This window comes from Lonchura striata, chromosome 32, assembly GCF_050655825.1.
Source record: "Lonchura striata isolate lonStrDom1 chromosome 32, ASM5065582v1, whole genome shotgun sequence".
In the NCBI taxonomy this organism is placed as follows: Eukaryota; Metazoa; Chordata; class Aves; order Passeriformes; family Estrildidae; genus Lonchura; species Lonchura striata.
The window spans coordinates 854,627-875,521 of record NC_140734.1 but is presented as its reverse complement, the minus strand read 5'-3'; the positions used below and the strand labels follow the sequence as shown (position 1 = coordinate 875,521).

Sequence of the window (20,895 nt, the reverse complement as noted above, 5' to 3'; positions counted from 1 at the left end):
ATAGCTGGGGTAGAGGGGCAGGAGGAGAGGTTTCTGTAAGCAAAGCCATCAGAGAGGAACCAGCGCGTGTGGAAGGACGTATCAAGGATGGGGCTGCAGCTGTGGAATGTGGATAAAGCATAGGAGAGGAAGCGGAGGCGTCCAGGGGCGGCGGGGGCGGCGGTGTGAGGGGAACTATTTGTTGCGCGGCTGGAAGGAGTTCCAGGCGGGTATCCGGCGAGGAGGGCTTTAGCGGCTAACCCGGAAGTGACTCGGGACTCCCCGGCTGTGGCAGCAGCAGTGGAACTCGTTCTGGTGGCTCTGGGGGTCCCACTGTTGCCGCCTCTGAGCTCACGGGTTCTGGTTGATTGCAGACCGCGGCACGGGGCGTGGGGGGAGTGGCAGGCTCCATCGGCGGCGCGGCAGAGGCGGCAGGAACTGGCCAGACCGGGGGCACCGCGAACCGCGCATGCGTGGGGCGCACCACGTGGTCCGCCGGCCGAGCCAAGATGGCGGCCGCGTCTGCCGCCCTGCCGGGGCCCTCTGATGTCGGGCCCGCGCCGCGGGGAGGTTGCCAGGGGGCGGGGGGTGGCGGGGTGGCGGCGCGGGGCCCCGGGGTGTCCCCCCGCGGCCGGGGCTCAGGCTGGGGTGGGGACACCGGTCTTCCCGGTGGATTTTCCCACGTGGCCAAGATTGAGGGCGTGGCCACACGCTCTCCCGGCGCGGGCGGTGGCGGCAAGGCGGCCACGGCAAGCGCCGGTTAGAGTGTTTGTAGAAACGCGGCGAAGCCTCTTTGTAACAGGCCAGCAAAAATAGCAACCACCACTACTAGAGGGGTTTCGGGGGGAGCCGGGGCGGGCAGGAGCCCCGTGGAGTGCGGCGGGATCAGGGCAGCCCCGGCCGCCGGGCCCGCAGCCGCCGAGCCAACGCGGGCCGGCACAGAACGGTGCAGGGTGGGGATTGGGGGGGTGCGGGGGGGGGGTCACGGGGGCGGGTGATGGGGGCGTGCAGCACGGGGATGGAACGGGGCCGGGACCGGCCGCGGTGGTTGGGGGGAGGGTCGCGGCGGAAGCGGCAGGGGTGGGGGCGGCCGCAGGGGCCGGCGCCCGGCGGCGCGGGGCGGGGGTTGGGCGGGTTGGGGGGGGTGTTGCAGGGGCCGGGGTAGGGGCGGCCGCGGCGGTTAGGGATGGGGTCACGGCAGGTGGGGAGGGACGGGGTGGAAGGGGATCGCGGTGGGTCGTCAGCAGCCGCGCGGGCCGGCCACATGGCTGGGACTGTCTTTCACGGAACGAACAATTCGGCCACCGCTCTAAAAGCTGGGAGCAAATCACAAGCATTGGGGTCTCTTCTGTAAATGTCAATAAAAAGCTTATCACCTACTGAGTCCCAGAATTCTTTGGTAATAGCGGCTGACCGTTCAGCATGAGGGAAGTGGGGCAGGACCCATTCCAGGAGATTTTTTAACTCTTTCTTAGGCAAAGTACTGTCATGACTACATAAAAGATGGTTAAATTGCTTATAGAGATCTCTATCTGGAGCAGAGTGGGATTGTCCCATATTTTAGACCTGTGTAGCTCACCTCGAGTTCGCAAAAGAGAGACCCTCTCCTCAGGGGTCTGCACAGGCCCCCTCAGAGCTCCGGACATCTCTCTGGATGGCTTTTCCATGCTCGGGACCTTCAGACCTCCGCCCTCGGGGCTTCCAGCGCAGGCAGTGCTAGGCAGTGCTCTGTGCGCTCTCTTAACGTGGCCACGTGCCACCAGCTCACAGCTCGGGTTTGCTGCAGCTCCGCAGCAGTTCCTTGCTCGGGCAGTTCCAAGAGCTCCAAAAGCTGGCTACTCATGGGCTATGGTGCTCGAGGGTAAATTGCCTCAGCAAATCTTTAAAGAGATAAGGCTTCTACGTTGCTTAGCAACGACAGCCTGTGCTCAGAGCGAAGAGGAGGCTATCACAGGTAATTACCATGCATGGAGGTGTCGAGATGCGTGGATTCCTTTTCCTTCCAGGTTGGACGCCAGTTGTGAGAAGAGTAATCTCCTGCACAGTGGGGGTGTAGGGAGGCAGAGATCTCTGATGCTTGCTCTTGGGGAGAGAGGTTTATTGGGGATCCAGGAATGCCTGAGCCTCGTGCTCTCAGGCGTAGCACGTGGCCGGGCTTAGGAGGATGGGGGGAGGGGAGAGACAAAAGGAGAAGGGTTCAGGAAAGGGGAAGCCCCAGGAGGGGAAGAGGGGAGGAAGTCCAAGAGAGGGAGGAAGTCCAAGAGCGGGGGAGAAAGTCCAAGAGACCGCATGGCCCCTCGGAGCCCCCGTATCAGGGGCTCCTAGGTGGGCTGGGACAAGGCATGGGCCAATGGGGTTACAGACTCTGATGTTTTAGGGGCAGGTACAGAGGTGCAGGATGAGCCACAATCTTTTGGGGGGTGGGATGGAACAGTCCATTTCACTCCAGGATGACAAGGACAGAAGTGACATTCGGCTAGCTAAGAAAACAATCATATCTATCTATCCTCTGCAACAATGTAGGAAAGAAATTAGGGAAGCTGAAGCTCAGTTTGAACTTAAAATGGCAACTTCAGTAAAGGCTAATAAAAAACGTTTTTACAAATATATTAATGGTAAAAGGAAGGGTAAGGTCAACCTTTGTTCTTTATTAGATGTGGAAGGGAATTTCATAACTGCAGATGGAGAGAAGGAAGAGGTGCTTATTGCCATCTTTGCCTCAGTCTTTAGTGAGAAGACGATTTGCCTTCAGGACAATTGTCCTCCTGGGCTGGTAGATGGTGTCAGGGAGCAGAGTGGGCCACTGTTATCCAGGGGGAGGCAATCAGAGAACTGCTGAGCTGCTTGGATGTTCATAAATCCATGGGACCAGATGGGATCCACCCCAGGGCGATGAGGGAGCTGGCAGATGAGCTTGCCAAGCTGCTCTCCATCATTTTCCAGCAGTTCTGGCTCACTGGGGAGGTTCCAGATGACTGGAAGCTGCCCAATGTGATGCCCATTCACAGCAAGGGTGGGAAGGAGGATCCTGGTAATTACAGGCCAGACAGCCTGACCTCAGTATCCAGTAAGGTCATGGAGCAGTTAACACTGAGTGTCACCACACAGCACTTACAGGATGGCCAGGGTGTCAGACCCAGGCAGCAGGGGTTTAGGAGGGGTAGGTCGTGTTTGACCAACCTGGTCTCCTTTCATGACCAGGTGACCCTCCTGGTGGATGCGGGACAGGCTGTGGATGTGTCTATTTGGACTCCAGCAAGGCCTTTGGCACTGCCTCCCACAGCACACTCCTGGAAAAGCTGCAGCCCACAGCTGGGACAGGAGCACTCTGTGCTGGGCTCAGAACTGGCTGCATGGCCGGCCCAGAGAGTGGTGGTGAGCGGTGCTGCATCCAGCTGGGGACAGTCACCAGTGGTGTCCCTCAGGGCTCTGCGCTGGGCCAGCTCTGTTCAATGTTTTTATTGACCACATGGATGTGGGGATTGAGCCTTTCATTAGTAAATCTGCAGATGACACTAAGCTGGGAGCGTGTGTCCATCTGTTGGAAGGTGGGAGGGCTCTGCAGGGAGGCCTGGAAAGGTTGGAGGGATGGGCAGAGTCCAATAAGATGAAGCTTAGTAAATCCAAGTGCCCATCCCTGCATTTTGACCACAAACACCCCCTGCAACATTACAGGCTGGGGATGGTGTGGCTGGTCAGTGCCCAGGCAGAAAGGGACCTGGGGGCACTGGTCTAAAGCCGGTTGAACATGAGCCAGCAGTGTGCCCTGGTGGCCCAGAAGGCCAATGGCTCCTGGCCTGGATCAGGAATGGTTTGGCCAGCAGGAGCAGAGCAGTGATTCTTCCCCTGTACTTGCCCTGGTTGGGCAGCACCTCAAGTGCTGTGTCCAGTTCTGGGCCACCCAGTTTGGGAAGGTCATGGAGGACCTGGAGCATGTCCAGAGAAGGGCAGCAAGGCTGGTGATGTGCTTGGAACACAAGTCCTGTGAGGAACAAGTGTTGGAGCTGGGGTTGTTTAGCCCGGAGAAGAGGAGGCTCAGAGGTGACCTTACCACTCTCTACACTCCCTGAAAGGTGGTTGCAGTCAGGTGGGGGTTGGTCTCTTTCTCCTCACAGCAGCTGACAGAACCAGAGGACACAGTCTTATGCTGCACCAAGGGAAATTTAGATTGGATATTAGGAAAAATGTTTTTTATGGAAAGGGTGATAAAGTACTGGAATTGTCTGTCCAGGGAGGTGATGGAGTCAGCATCCTTGGATATGTTTAAAAAAAGACTGGATGTGGCACTCAGTGCCATGGTTCAGCTGAAGTGGTATTCGGGCATGGGTTGGATTTGATGACCTTAAAGGTCTCTTCCAACCCAGTAATTCTGGTTTCTGTGATTATGTGACATCACAGAGCAGGCTGTGACATCACAGGATGTCTGTATGACATCACAGAGCAAGCTGTGAGGTCATAGAGTGTGCTGTGACATTATAGGGTGGCTGTGTTACATCACTGAAGGTGTTGTGACATGACAGGATGGGTCTGTGAGGCCAAGAGGTGCTGTGTGACATGATAAGTGGGTTTTGCCATCACAGAGCAGGCTGTGACATCACAGAGGAGGTTGGACATCACAGAAGAGGTTCTGATGTCACAAAGCTGTCTATGACATTTCAGGCTGGCTGTGTGTCATCACAGAATGGGCTGTGAGGCTACATAGAAGACTGCCATCATAGATAAGGGCTCTGTGACATCACAGAGCAGCTGTGTGATGTCACAGAGAAGGCTGAGACAATAGAGAGTGGGTTGTGCCATCACAGAGCTGACTGTGAAATCACAGCGCAGGCTGTGACATTAAAGGGAGACTGTGACATCACAGGCTGGGCTGTGACGCCACAGGGCAGATTTTGTGACATCACAGAGCAGACTGGGACCTCAAAGAGCAGGCTGTGACATCACAGAGCAGCTGTATGAAATCCCAGGTGGCCTGTTACATCTCAGAGTGGGCTGTGTGACATCGCAGGGGCTGTGTGACATCACTGGGGCTGTGTGACATCGCAAGGGCTGTGTGACTTCACAGTTGGCTGTGTGACATCACTGGGGCTGTGTGACATCACAGGGGCTGTGTGATTTCACTGAGGAGGTCACTCTGCCCCAGTTTCCCCCAGAGAAGTCCAACACTGCTCATGCATAGGGGGGTCCCCAGTCCCCCCGGGTCCCCCCGCCCCCGTCGCCGCAGCCTCCCCCAGAGGATGTTCCACGAGATCAACCCCATAGCCCGACACAGGGACGGGGGCTGGGGCTGTGGGGGGTGGGACGGGGGGACAGGGACCCCCTGGCATTGTCCCTGTGTCCCCCAGGGCCAGAGCCTTGGCCAGGGCTCCTTCACCCTGTTACCAACGAGGGCTTGAGAGCGCTGAAAAGTCCCCGGCAAGGGAGCAGCAAAAACCAGATTTAATATTAAGCAACAGCACCACAAAGTTCCTTGGCAAGAGTCACTCTGCTCCTGACTGAACACTTGTCTTGGTTCGACAAGACAGGAGTCTGTGGAAGAGGGCAAAGCCTCCTGTGCAATGGAGAATGGCAAACCCCCCTCCCTCTGAATTACCAGGATCTTTAAATTAAAAGGCTCTCAGGCAAAGATGTGGGAATGGGAGTAACAATTCTTTACTAGGAGAAAACTAGACAACAATTTAAAAAGGCAAATGCAATCGGTACAAACAAAACCAGTGAAAAAAGTCCAGAACCTGAGGAGTCGGGGTGCCAGTAGTTCTGCTGGGACAATTGCTCCCCTTGCAATGGTTGATGAGTTGCAGCTGAAGTGGTGATCTTTAGAAGGGTACAGTTTTCCTCTGAAGATCTGGTGGCAGTGGGGCCGGTCTTCCTCTGCGCCGGGGTTGCCTCTGAGCTCCGCTGCCGTCGCCTCAGCGCGCGCCGGCTGCTTCGCTGCGAGTGCCGCCGAAAAGAGAGAGAGAGTGAGCTGCTTCTCTGGGAATCCCGCGAAGAGAGAGAGCGAGCTGCTTCTCTCGGAGTCCCGCCCAGAGAGCTGCCTCCTCTCCCCAAAAAGCTACCCCTTTAAACAACAATAGAGTGCTTGGCTTCCCCCCTCTGGGTGGGACCCCTCACGGTGTTACATTTACCAGCCCTGCATTGAATCAGTCAATGGTGTATAAACAAACCATTGCCTCTACGGGGCAAACCATTGTCTCTGAGAGAGATAACAAAAACCTGTCCAACCGGTTTGCCTTCAACAGATGGCAAATGGAATACAAGCTTATTTTACAACCCAGGACATTATCCACCCCTTATTCTATTTCCATCTGCACACCATGAAATCTTACACCCAGTTCTCTCTTAAGACCAAGTTTCCCTGTGGTACACAGCGGGTCTCCCCATCTTTCTGCATTACCCACCAAGTGTAACCAGGTCCTTGAGCAAAGACAATCCCACGAATGGGTTGGTCTTTGCCTGAGGTGGGATTAATCCAAACAGTTTTCCCTAAAATACCTTTCATATGTACTACAGGGACCTTATCTCCATCTACTGCGTGTAAGGGTTCTGACTGAGCAGGGCCAGCTCGATTGACAGACCCCCGGGTGTTGACCATCCAGGTTGCTTTTGCCAGGTTAATTTCCCAGTTTCTAAATGTTCCCCCACCAAGTGCCTTCAGGGTAGTCTTAAGGAGTCCGTTGCACCGTTCAACTTTGCCGGCAGCTGGAGCATGATAGGGAATATGATATATCCATTCGATACCATGTTCTCTGGCCCAGGTGTTGATAAGGCTGTTCTTGAAATGGGTACCGTTGTCAGACTCAATTCTCTCAGGGGTGCCATGTCTCCACAGGACTTGCTTTTCCAAGCCTAAGATGGTGTTCCGGGCAGTGGCATGAGGTACAGGGAAAGTCTCCAGCCATCCAGTGGTGGCTTCCACCATGGTCAGCATGTAGCGCTTGCCTTGGCGTGTCTGGGGCAGTGTGATGTAGTCAATCTGCCAGGCCTCCCCATACTTGTACTTGGACCACCGCCCACCATACCATAGGGGCTTCACTCTCTTGGCCTGTTTGATGGCAGCACACGTCTCACAGTCATGGATAACCTGGGAAACACTGTCCATGGTTAGATCCACCCCTTGGTCTCGTGCCCACTTGTAGGTGGCATCTCTGCCCTGATGACCTGAGGCATCATGAGCCCATCGAGCCAGGAACAACTCCCCCTTATGGTGCCAATCTAAGTCTATCTTTGACACCTCTATTTTTGCTGCCTGATCTACCTGCTCATTGTTTCGGTGCTCCTCATTAGCCCGACTTTTGGGGACATGGGCATCTACATGACGGACTTTCACCGTCAGCTTTTCCACCCGAGAGGCAATGTCTTTCCATATATCAGCAGCCCAGATTGGCTTTCCTCTACGTTGCCAGTTGGCCTTCCTCCACCTTCCCAGCCAGCCCCACAGAGCATTGGCTACCATCCATGTATCAGTATAAAGGTAGAGCTTTGGCCACTTCTCCCTTTCAGCAATGTCCAGAGCCAGCTGAACGGCCTTGAGTTCGGCGAGTTGGCTCGATCCACCTTCTCCTTCGGTAGCTTGTGCAACTTGGCGTGTGGGGCTCCATACGGCTGCTTTCCACTTCCGGTTCATCCCTACGATGCGACAGGAACCGTCAGTGAAAAGAGCGTAGCAGGTCTCCTCTGCTGGTAGTTGGTTGTATGGTGGAGCTTCTTCAGCCCTTGCCACTTGTACCTGCTCCTCATCATCAGTGAGACCAAAGTTTTCACCTACTGGCCAGTTCGTAATTATCTCCAAAATCCCAGGGCGATTCAGGTTTCCAATACGGGCGCGTTGAGTGATGAGGGCAATCCATTTGCTCCATGTGGCGTCAGTGGCATGATGGGTAGAGGGAACCTTTCCTTTAAACATCCACCCCAGCACCGGTAGTCGGGGTGCCAGGAGGAGTTGTGTTTCTGTGCCAATTACCTCCGAGGCGACTTGAACTCCTTCAAAGGCAGCCAAGATTTCCTTCTCTGTGGGAGTGTAGTTGGCTTCAGACCCTCTGTAACTTCGGCTCCAGAATCCCAGTGGTCGGCCTCGAGTCTCCCCAGGCACTTTCTGCCAAAGGCTCCAGGACAACCCATGGTTCCCGGCTGCAGAGTAGAGCACATTCTTGACCTCTGGTCCCGTTCTGACTGGGCCAAGGGCTACAGCATGAGCGATCTCCTGCTTGATCTGGGTGAAGGCTTGTTGCTGCTCAGGGCCCCAGTGGAAATCATTCTTCTTTCGGGTAACCAGATAAAGAGGGCTCACAATCTGGCTATACTCAGGAATGTGCATTCTCCAGAAACCTGTGGCACCCAGGAAAGCTTGTGTTTCCTTTTTGCTGGTTGGTGGGGACATAGCTGTGATCTTGTTGATGACCTCAGTGGGAATCTGGCGCCGTCCATCTTGCCATTTCACTCCCAGGAACTGGATCTCTCGGGCAGGTCCCTTGACTTTGCTCTTCTTGATGGCAAAGCCAGCTTCTAGTAGTATCTGGATGATCCTCTCACCTTTCTCAAACACTTCTGCCGCTGTGCTCCCCCACACAATGATGTCATCAATGTATTGCAGGTGTTCTGGAGCCTCACCCTTTTCTAGTGCAGCCTGGATCAGTCCATGGCAGATGGTGGGGCTGTGTTTCCACCCCTGGGGCAGTCGGTTCCAGGTGTACTGCATGCCCCTCCAGGTGAAAGCAAACTGAGGCCTGCATTCTGCTGCCAGAGGAATGGAGAAAAACGCATTAGCAATATCAATGGTGGCATACCACTTTGCTGCCTTGGACTCCAGCTCGTACTGGAGTTCCAGCATGTCCGGCACAGCAGTGCTCAGCGGTGGAGTCACTTCATTTAAGCCACGATAGTCCACAGTCAATCTCCATTCTTTGTCAGATTTGCACACAGGCCAGATGGGGCTGTTGAAGGGTGAGTGGGTTTTGCTGACCACCCCTTGGCTCTCCAGCTCCCGAATCATTTTGTGGATGGGGATCACGGCATCTCGATCCGTCCGATACTGCCGGCGGTGCACTGTCGAGGTCGCAATTGGCACGCGTTGTTCTTCCACCCTTAGGAGTCCTACTGCAGAGGGGTTTTCTGACAGTCCAGGCAAGGTGTTCAATTGCTTAATGTCTTCTGCCTCTACAGCGGCTATTCCAAAAGCCCACCTGAGTCCCTTTGGGTCTTTGTAATATCCGTTCCGGAGGAAGTCTATGCCTAGGAGACACGGAGCATCTGGGCCAGTCACTATAGGATGTTTCTTCCACTCCTTCCCAGTCAGGCTCACCTCGGCTTCCACCAGAGTCAATTGTTGTGATCCCCCTGTCACACCAGCAATGGAAACAGGCTCTGCCCCCACATGTCCCGATGGTATTAGAGTACACTGTGCACCAGTATCAACTAAAGCATCATATTTTTGTGGCTCTGATGTGCCAGGCCATCGGATCCACACTGTCCAGAAGATCTGGTTTTCCCATGCCTCTCCCTGGCTAGAGACAGGGCCCCTCTAACACTGGTTATCATTCCTTTCCTGGGCATACATACTAGAGGTCCCTTCAAGGGGGTCTGACAGATCGTACCCACAAGCTTGGTCACGGGAGGTTGAGGCTACCTTCACTTTGGTGGAACTCCCCTGGTTAGAGTTTCCCTCCTTAAGTTGACGGACCTGTGCTGCCAGGACAGAAGTGGGTTTCCCATCCCACCTCCCCATGTCTTCCCCATGGTCACGCAGGAAGAACCACAGATTAGCCCTTGGGGTGTACCCTCTCTCTCTAGCTGGGGAATGTTGGGCGCTGATTCTGGGGCCTGTGACTCTCACGGGTGCTGTATTAACCTTCCTTATCTCCTCCCTCATCTCCTCTTTAAACTCCTTAATCACAGCTGAGATATGAGCCTGCATTGGGCCATTAATCATACTCTCATAATTCCTAAGTTTGTTGGCAACAGAACCTATTGTCTCCCGGTGGGCGTCAGCATTGATTGTTGCAATGAAGGTGGTGTATTGAGATGGCCCAAGATTTGCCAGACTCCACAGCATTTGTCCCGTACACCTGACCTTGTCAGGGTCATTATTGTGTCGTCCATCCCTCCCAAAGAGTACCTCCAATACTGCCACTTCCCTCAGCTGTTGGATCCCTTCCTCGAGGGTCTTCCAGCACATTCTATGATGGTGCTCTTGCATTCTCTCTCTGTGGACAAACCTCTCCCTGACACTCATTAAGAGCCGCTCCCAGAGAGAAAGGGATCCTGGTTCCCTTACAAAAACCTGATTTATACCCGAGTCCTGGGTCAAGGGTCCCAAGTTCCTTGCCTCACCACCGTCCAGCTGCACGCCTGTACCCATAAGATCCCAAACCCGGAGTAGCCAGGTAGCATAAGCCTCACGCCCTCGTCGCACAATGTCTTTATGCAGATTACGAAGACTTTCGTACGTCAGGGACTCGGTGATGATAGCAATCTCTGGGTCCCCTGTGGGTTGTGAGGTTCCTCCATTCCTGTCCCTATCTGCAGGGTGCTCTGCTTTCACCTTAGACTTCCTTGTTTCTACCGGGGCCACTGCTGCTGACCGTGACTGCCTTTGTGGTTCAGCTGGAACCTGGACAGTTGTAACATCTGTGGGTTCCACAGCTGTACTATTAGACTGTCCTTCCTCAAGGCAAAGGGCCAGTTTCTCACCAGCTGGGGAAATGCACTCCTTCAGCATCTCTCGTATCTCCTTAACCAGAACCCTCACCCAATCTGGGCGGTTCATTTCTGAGGTGGGCTGTGGGGCAGGGTCAGGCTCTGGAGCAGCAGCATCTCGAGTCTGTGGTGTAGGTGTGAGGGTAGTTATCCAGGTTAATCTTCCCTTATCTCTGAATGCTAAATATAACAGGACTATCAGCAACACCACCCATTGTATGGTATCATTAGCACTTAGAAAGGATCTTAACCCTTTGAGAACTGGTGGAGCAGACCCAAAAAGATGGTTAAAAGGTTGGGAGAAAGTTTGCCCAGGTGCTATTTCCTCACAGTAGGTACCGTTATTAAAGTAACCCCAAAAACATACAGTTAACGTGTGATAGCTATAAATCCATGTACCTGCCTTCCAGAGGAAATTAAAGATCCATGAATTCCTCACCCAATTAACCCAGAAGCCAAACTTGATAACAGACACCGTAGCCTTAGTTATAGGACCCATTTTTAGATAAGGGTCTGCAAATGGGAAAAGTATAGCTACGATCACGTGCCACCCAAACCAAGGTAAACTAGACCACATTGTGATGCTGAAGATGTTTTTACACACAACAAAAAACCAAATTACTTAAGAACTGTTAATCCTTTTTCCCTCTCAATGCCCTCGGGCCCCACGTTGGGCGCCAAATTCTGTCTTGGTTCGACAAGACAGGAGTCTGTGGAAGAGGGAAAAGCCTCCTGTGCAATGGAGAACGGCAAACCCCCTCCCTCTGAATTACCAGGATCTTTAAATTAAAAGGCTCTCAGGCAAAGATGTGGGAATGGGAGTAACAATTCTTTACTAGGAGAAAACTAGACAACAATTTAAAAAGGCAAATGCAATCGGTACAAACAAAACCAGTGAAAAAAGTCCAGAACCTGAGGAGTCGGGGTGCCAGTAGTTCTGCTGGGACAATTGCTCCCCTTGCAATGGTTGATGAGTTGCAGCTGAAGTGGTGATCTTTAGAAGGGTACAGTTTTCCTCTGAAGATCTGGTGGCAGTGGGGCCGGTCTTCCTCTGCGCCGGGGTTGCCTCTGAGCTCCGCTGCCGTCGCCTCAGCGCGCGCCGGCTGCTTCGCTGCGAGTGCCGCCGAAAAGAGAGAGAGAGTGAGCTGCTTCTCTGGGAATCCCGCGAAGAGAGAGAGCGAGCTGCTTCTCTCGGAGTCCCGCCCAGAGAGCTGCCTCCTCTCCCCAAAAAGCTACCCCTTTAAACAACAATAGAGTGCTTGGCTTCCCCCCTCTGGGTGGGACCCCTCACGGTGTTACATTTACCAGCCCTGCATTGAATCAGTCAATGGTGTATAAACAAACCATTGCCTCTACGGGGCAAACCATTGTCTCTGAGAGAGATAACAAAAACCTGTCCAACCGGTTTGCCTTCAACAGATGGCAAATGGAATACAAGCTTATCTTACAACCCAGGACAACACTTCACACTTAAGGCACCCCTAGGAAACAAATCAACCACAAATCCAAACAAAATCCAGGCAATCAAACTGAAATGATCAGAGAACTGTCCCTTTATGTGGCACAGGGACACATAGAACAGTGAGGGCAAGGATAAAAGGAATATGGGCCAAAAGCTGAACAGAGCTCAAATTTAACAGGACTTAACTTATACCTTAACCTTAACTTCTACCTTCAACTTCAAAATTTAGCAAAAGAACAGATATTAACAGTATTTAACATAACTTATAACCTATGACTTTTCAATTTAACAGAGGAATATCGTTTAACAGTATTTAGCTCAGCTTATAACTTATAGCAAAAAACAACTCCTAGCAGCATTTAACTTAGCTTAGGCTGCATCACTTGACCTCACTTACAGGCCTGACAGGCTCAGCTATCCAGGGCACTCAGAGCCCTCAGAGAGCAGCATTTCTGCCACATTCCCCAGCACAGGCACTCCTGTGTGCACACAGACACAGAGAGTCAGTGCAAGGCACCTGTGAGAAATTCCCCTAAGGGCGGGGAAATGCTCCTTGAGGATGCTTTGGCATCTCCCCAGCAGGGAAGGGTTGAGCCTGGAGGAGTGGGGGGATCGGCCCAGGCTCCCTCGTTGTTTCGGGATCCCCGAATTCAGCAAACGGGAGAGTTCCCGGCTCGGAGAGGCCCCACTCAGAGGGAGTCGCTGGCCCAGGAGAGCTCCAAGGGCTCCTTTTGGAGCGCTGTTTGTAGGGCCCCTAGAGAGGGGCTGCAGTCCCAGCCATGTTTCATCCTGGCAGCACTTGGCATCAGCAGCTTTCTTTGGCAGGGTGAGAACAGGGATGTTGTGCCACTGAGGGAACAGAAACAGTTCCAGGGCTGCTCCTAAAGTAACCAGGAGCTGGCTGGGCAGCAGCAGTGCCTGGAGCAGACAGTGTTTGTGATGAGCTCCAGAGGAGCTGAGCCCAGGGGCTGCTGGCCAAGACCGAGGCCCAGTGAGGATTTCTCAGCTGGCAGGGCAGCCTGAGAAGGGGAGGAGGGAATGCACCAGCACAGGAACCATGGAAACAAGGAGCCATTGTGACACTGTGGGGCCTGTGAGACCAAGGGGCCATTGTGACACTGTGAGGCACCATGGAACAATGGACACCATTGTGACACTTGGGGGACAGATTGGATCATGGAGACCATTGGGATACTATGATACCCAATGGAATCAGCAAAGCATTGTGACACTGTGAGGCTACATGGAACCAGTGAGACCATTGTGACCCTGGGGTCCCCACAGAACCAAGAGGACCATTGTGACACTGTGGGGCCTTGTGTCATCAGTGGTCCATTGTGACACTGTGGAGCCAAAGGAGACCATTGTGACACTGCAAACCCCCATGGTCCAAAGGTCCATTGTGACATTGTGGGTTTCATGGAACAGAGGACTCACGTGTCATTGTGGGGCCTGGGGAACCATGGAGACCATTGGGACACTCCATGGCCTCATGGAATCATTGGAACCATTGTGAAACTAGGAGGTCTCATGGAACCCAGGGGCTATTGTGGCATTGTGGGACCCCATTGAACCAAGGGTCCATTGTGATACTGTATGTCTTTTTGTAATTGAAGAGCAATTCTGACACTGTGGGGCCCCATGCAACCAAAGGAACACAGAACAGGTCTGGCTGGTTTGGCCTCCCGTGGACTGCCTGACTGGTCCAGCTGACCTTGGCATGTTAAAGGTCTTTTCTCTGCTACTGGGGCTCACTGGGACAGGAAACACTGGGGCTCCCTGCTTTCCTTTCAGTGGAAAAGAACTCTCCTTCTCCTCCAAGTGCCCATGGCCAGAACTGGGATTTTACGTCCAAATGTCCTTTTATCCAGGGATTGTTCCCATAGGAATATTGCCAGGACAAGTCTGGTTGGAAGTGGTTTCATGAGGGTCACCTCTCATCTGTGCCCAAAACACTGGGGAAGGCTCCATGCTTTCCTTCCTATGGGAAAGAATTGTCCTGTTGTGTGTTTTTCTTTAGTTTGATATTTGTTCTGTGTATGTTCAACCTCCCCCACCAGTCTCCTCCCTTCCCCAGGTGTCAATCTTCCCAAGCTCTTCCCTACCCCCCTCCCCTCCAAGTTGTCAATCCTCCCTTTCCCTGCCCCTTTCCCCAGAACATTCCCTGTCACTCCTCGTAGCCTCCTCCCCTGCTTCCAGAGCATTCCCTGTCTATTTAGTGAGGCTCAACACCCATTTGGTTACTTTGTGTTACTCCTCTCCCCTGTTTCCCCTGATAGGTTTGTGCTCTGTTAGTCCCTCCTTAGACTCTTCCCCAGGCGTACCCTCACTGGTTGCTGTTCCTATACCCCGCCTCTTGAGTTCTGGTATAAAACCTTTGTTCGCCCTCCCCAGAGGGTCTTGGGGCTCACTGAATAAAACCTTCCTGTTCGCCCCCAAGTCCTGTGTTGCCTCCCCACACCAAGTGGGACTGCAGAGCTTCACAGGGGGAGCAGCCGCCCGTTCTCTTCCCTCTCACCGCCCAGCACTCCACTGCTCGGGGTATCGCGGCAAGAGAGGCTGCCCGCATTACAACACTGTCCTGCTTCTCCAGGTGCCCATGGCCAAAATTGGGATTCTGTCTCCAAAATTCCCTATATCCAGAGGCTGCCTGCAGACAATCTGCCATTCCTGACAAGTCTGGCCGACCTTGGCTTTGTGAGGCTCTCATCTGCCTTCCAAACACTGGGGCTCTGTGCTTTCCTTCCTATGGAACAGAATTCTCCTTCTCATCCAGGTGCCCATGTCCAGAATTGGGATTTCACCTCCAATGTTGCCTGGTGTGAAAGACTGGACGAGATTGTTGGCTGGGAACATTTTGTGTGGGGGGGAGCAAGGGGCAGGTCCAGCCTTGCCCGGCCCTGGAACCCCAGCACTGCCCTGCCCTGGAACCCCAATCCCCCCAGAGCCTCTATCCCAGCCCAGCAGTGTCTGCCAGTCCCTGGCACAGCACAGGCAATGCTCCACAGCCACCTCTGGAGCTCCCAGCCCAGCTCTTGAGAGACCAAATGACCCCAAGTCCTCCCTGGGGCTGGCGCAGCAGAACTCAGAGGCACCAGCGGCTCCAGCTGGGAAATGGAGTGTGGGATGGGGCTGTGAAAGCCCTGCCTGGGCTGTCCCAAGCAGGACACACAAGCCCTGACCCTCATCCCCCAAGCAACTCTCTCAAGGAGACATTTAAAAGGAATTACAATTATTTGTGTACTCTGAGTTAGATTCACTGGAGAAATAGTGCCCCAAAGCTCATTAACACTCAGAATACTTGAACAAGCCAAGCCTCTTGGAATAATTTGATTTAAGTTTTCAAATATTTTGTGATTAATTAGGCAGGCTTTAGTAGTGTATTCAAAGTGAATGCTTTATTTTTACAAAGACACAGAAAAGATTTGTTAGGTCCTGTTTCATTTTTTTACTCCACATAAATGAATATGTGCAAGCTCCACTTGACACTGAATCCAAGTACCTCCTCATGCAGTTGGAATAGATATGAAAATCAAGACCCTTGATGGCTGACAATCCATCAGACTCTGTCCCTACCCCCACCCCACCATTTCCCCCATCCAAGCCCTGGCACTCAGAGCAGCCTTGTGCAAATCTGAGCTCCCTCCAGCCCAGGCTGCACCTGCAGGTTTCAGCTCCTTGGCTCCAACCCCCACCTGCTTTCCTTGGAGTAAGAGCTGCCTGAGACACAGAGGGATGTTCATTTCTAGTCAGCCAACAAAGCCAAGGGAAGGCAAAGCTCCATCAAATGCAGAAGTCATTCCTCTGCTGGCTATTAAATCCACTTGGCACAGTAGCCAGTCTCAGAGCAATGGAAAACACTTTCTGTGTCCAGCACAGATCCCAAGGTCCCCCCAAACCCACCCTGCCCCGATTCTGCCCAGATTTTCTCTTTCCACACACGAGTCACAGGCTGAAGTCAGGAGCTTCCTCCATGCCCAGAGGGAGGAAAAGAGAGAAAGTGGATGAAGAGCTCTCCTGTGCAGAGCCAAGGTCCCAAGTGCCCCTGCAGTGGGAACCACAACTCATCAGGTTTGTGTCCTTTGGGCTCAGGGATGGTGACACTCAGAGGCACAGAAAGGTTTCTTGCCAACAAACAGGAGTTGAACATTTGAACAATTTAATAACCATCACAGACTTTCCTTTTTCTTAGAACTGTTTAAACCTGCTCTGGACTGAAAACCCAGAAAAACACTGGCAGCTCACACCTGTGGCCCACCGAGGTCTGGGACCCTGCATTCCAGTGCCAGAGGGACTGAGAAGAGACCGAGTGAGCCAACTACAACCCACAAAAAGGACTTTCTGAATTGCCATCTCTTCAGAACTCTGAGGGGGTTTATTTCATATTATTCATGCTTGTGAACACTTTACTTGTTAAATAAACTGATTTTTTCCATTTTCTCCAGGGAAGTCTTCTCCTGAAATAGTAGGGAGAGGGGCTGCTTGAACTTGATTTGTAGACGGACTCCTTTTGGAGGTTTCCTTACAAAATTTGCCCTAAACCAAGACAAACAGTAACAATTGTGCCACTTCACCAGTGGCACAACTCCCCAGCCCCCCAGGAAAAGAAAGGACATGTAAAGTTCTCTAAACATTTGGCCTGCTTTGCTGCAAAAGTCGTGCTGCATACACAGTGCAGTGTGGAAAGCCAAGAGAAGCTGGAGCAGGTGGCAAATCTTGGGACAGAAGCTCGACCTTGTTCTCCATGAGAGGTTCTTGTCAAGAGCAGACAGGAGAAGATTCCTGGAGAAGTGGAACAGCTTTGCAGAAGTGCAATGAAAATGAAAGAAAGTATCTAAGATGTTTTCCTCTTTATTTCTATGCTCCCCTTTTCCATGTTGCACGACTTCTCCATGCCATGAATTCCAAATGGATCTCACCTCTAAGATGGGTCATTTAGCAAGTCATAAACACTCTAAAATACCATGAGCTACACGCAGTTTTCCTTCCCCTGTTTTTACTGGAAAGCAACGCTGGAGACATAAGTGCAGTGCTTGGGTCAGGTACGAATCCTACAGCAAGGGAATGTGCCCCAAGGGTGTTTGAGCCTCAGCAAGGACAATGCACAGCAGCGACACAGCAGAGGGGATTCCTCTGCCAGTGTGCAGGAGTCAGGACTCTGGATCTGGGCTCCACACTGCAAAGTTCCCGTGTCTGGACAGACGAAGGGGCTGTCCCCGGGGCGCGCGGGGCTCGGCCGTGGGGCTCGTGGGGCGAGCGGGGAACGGACACGCGGACAAACGGCCTCGGTGCTTCAGTTGCAGAGGCAGCAGCGGCGGCGGCGGCAGCAGCGGCGGCAGCAGCGGCAGCAGCAAAAGCAGTTTTTCTCTTCTTTCTCTTTCTCTTCTCCCTCCCCCGCTGTCGGACACCTTCCCCTCGGTGTCCTTCCCCGGTGTCCCTCTCCTCTCCCCGCCTCCTTCTCCCCATGCCGGGCCGGGCCATGCCCCCGGCCCGCCCCCGGCCCCGGGCGGGGCTGCCCCGTCCCCGGCCCCGCCCGCCCCGCCGCGGTCTCGCCTCCGCCCGGCTCTGGCCGTGCTGGCGGTGGCGCTGCCGGGCGGGCATCAGTGCCTGGGGCTGGGCCGGCATCGCCGCCCTTTGGCTCCGCCTGGCCCGAGCCCGGCCCCGGCCCCGCCGCAGGGTCCGGCCTCGGCGCCGGCGCCTCCCGGGCCCCGCGGAGGACACACGCGGCACGGCCGCTCCCGCCGCCCCCGCTGCGGCTTCCCCGGCCCGAGCTCCGCCGCTCGGCAGCGCGGCCGCCGGCCCCGAGCCTCCCGTGTCCCGTTGCCGAGACCGAAGGCCTGGGGATGGCCGGCCCGAGGCGCTCGGGGGGCGCTCGGGGGCCGCTCCTGGCCCCGGGCCGAGCGCTGACAACCGCGTCCCGCCCGCAGGGAAGGCGCAGGAGGCCCTGCAGGAGCGGTACCGAGTGGGTTCGCTGCTGGGGCGCGGCGGCTTCGGCAGAGTGTTCGCAGCCACGCGGCTCTCGGACGGCGCCCCGGTGAGCGGCGGGGCCGGCGGCGGGCATGGAGGAGGAGGAGGGAGGAGGAGGAAGAAGGAGGAGGAGGAGGAGGAAGAAGGAGGGAGAGGAGGAGGAGGATGGAGGAGGAAGAGAAGGAGGAGGAGGAAGGAGGAGGAAGAGAAGGAGGAGGAGGAAGGAGGGAGAGGAGGAGGAGGATGGAGAAGGAAGAGAAGGAGGAGAAGGAAGGAGGAGGTAGAGAAGGAGGAGGAGGAAGACGAGGCGGAGGAGGAGAAGGAAGCAGGAGGATGGGGCTCGGCAGGGCGGGCGGCGAGCTCAGCCCGCTGCTGCCTTTGGCTTGCAGGTGGCCATCAAAAGGGTGCCACGGAACCGCGTCCGGCGCTGGGGCGAGCTGGTGAGTGAGCGGGGCCAGCGGGAACAGCCGGGCCGTGCCGGGCGGGGATGAGGCGAGGCCCGGCATGGGGGAAGCCACCAGGACGCCTCGATGGGGAGCGGGCGTGGGGCCAGCGCAGGGCGCAGAGCATCCCGGGCTGGCTGAGGGGTTCCCCTGCCCTGGCACGACATCAGTCCCACTGGTGGCACCGTGGTCCTCCCGCAGCCCGACGGCACCAGCGCACCCCTGGAGATCGTCCTGCTGGACAAGGTGTCCACCGGCTTCCCTGGTGTGGTCCAGCTGCTGGAGTGGTTTGAGCTCCCCAACAGCATCGTGATGGTGCTGGAGCGGCCGGAGCGGTCTCAGGACCTCCTGCATTTCATTCGGGCACGGAGGTTCCTGTCTGAAGAGGTGGCACGGGAGCTGTTCCGCCAGGTGCTGGAGGCCGTGCGGCACTGCACCAGCCGCGGGGTCCTGCACCGTGACATCAAACCAGAGAACATCCTGGTTGACCTGGCCACTGGCCAGGCAAAATTGATCGACTTTGGCTGTGGCACCTACCTGCAAGACACAGCCTACACTGACTTTGCAGGTGAGCCCGGGCAGGGGTGTGCTCCCGGTCCCACCATCTCATGGCCCAACATCTCACAGGCCAAGCTGGGTGTGGCAGCGAGGATTCTCCCTTTTGCTGCCAGTCAGGGTACTGAGTCTTTACCTGAGCTGCTTTTGAGCGGGGCTGGGTGGGGAGGCATCTTCCAGCCCTGCTGGCAGCCTTTGCCCACCACTCTGCCTGGGGCTGGGGTTGGAGCAGCAGCAGCCAGCCTGACAAAAGCACCCGTGGGTGGGGGTAGCAGAGGAAGGGGCCAGGACCAGTGCACCAGCCAGTTTGGTGTGCAGGCAAGAGGAAGGGCTTGGACTGCTCCACTCACCTTGTTTTCATAATATTTTATGAAAACATAAAATATTGCCTTCATAATATCTTTGGGGCACTGCAGGTAGGGAAGATAAGGACCTGTTTTTTTCCCCCAGCCCTGAGTGGGTTTTTTCTTTATATGTCATGGTCAGGCCTTGCTGGGGCTTCTGCTGCCCTCTTCCAACACCAGTGGCTTCTTGTCCAGCCCTGAGTTTGTACACAATCCCAGGTGCTGGCGAGAGTGCAGCAGTCACCCCGTGTGCCACTGGGGCAGCCCCTGCATGCCCAGGGATGCTGGGGCCAAGCTCTGGAAGCAGCAGCATCCCCCTGATGAACTCCATCTGTATTCCACAGGAACACTGTCATACAGCCCCCCAGAATGGACCCGCTTGGGCTGGTACCATGGCGAGGCAGCAACGATCTGGTCCCTGGGCATCCTGCTGCACCAGATGGTCTGCGGGCAGCACCCTTTCAGGAGGGGCCGGAAGATCAGCTGGGACCATCAGCTCTCGCTGCCACAGCGGCTCTCTCCAGGTGGATCCTCATCTCTGGCCACGGGGGAATACCAGTGCTGGGAGACAGCAGCGGGCTCGTGAGCATCTCGCTCTGGCAGCCGCTGAGGAGGTGGCACATGTCCTGCTCTCCTGCTCTCCTCCACAACAGGGAATTGATAGGAAAGTTTAGGCCCAGCTGGGAGCACAAAAGCAGCATGGCCTGGGCATGGGAAGAGTGGGGCAAAGCAGACAGGAGCCTTCTCTAGCTGACTGGTGGTTTCTGGTTTCTCTGCCCAGAGTGCCAAGAACTTATCAGGTGGTGCTTATCCATGCACTTCTTGGACAGACCTTCCTTAGAAGACCTGTTCTGTGAACCATGGATACAGGATATTCACCTGTCATAGATGAAGGGAGAGAGCCTCATGCACACTTTGCTGCAGGGCCCTGGTAAGTTACAGCTCCACACATGCCCTGGCAATCAGAAGCAAGGAAACCCAGACTTTTTTCCTTGCCTATATCAATGCACTGGGGTTGTTTGGTGGGAGTATGCAGCCCTTGTGCTGGAGCTGAGCTGCTCTACCCAGCACTGGTGGCTGCCATCCAAGGTGGTTTTGCTTGTCCCAGTTGCCTGACAGCTGGGGCCCTGGGCAGAACCCTGACAGCCTGGTCTGACCCCCAGGGAAGGAGAAGGAGCCCCTGGAGAAGCTGTACCAGGTGGGGCTGCTGGAGACAGCAAGGACAACATCAAGGATGATAACCTCTTCCTCAACTTGGCTACTGGCAGCTGAAGATGATGAACTTTTGGCACCTTCTCCAAAGCCAGGCTCCACAGTGAATTTGCAGATGAGTCCACAGCCGGGGAAATGCTCCCAGATTTGTACATTGCTCAGACTGGCTTGGAACAAAAGGTTCCCCCTGTGCTGGGCAGATGCAACTTCAGTCGGCTGCCCAGCTGCTTTTTGGCAGGGCTGG

At 54.9% G+C, this 20,895-nt stretch overlaps 1 pseudogene; it reads left to right on the top strand.

Moving 5' to 3' along the window:
• The first annotated feature begins 2,871 nt into the window (after positions 1-2,871).
• Positions 2,872-20,555, top strand: LOC146764598 (serine/threonine-protein kinase pim-1-like; annotated as a pseudogene).
• The last annotated feature ends 340 nt before the right edge of the window (positions 20,556-20,895 follow it).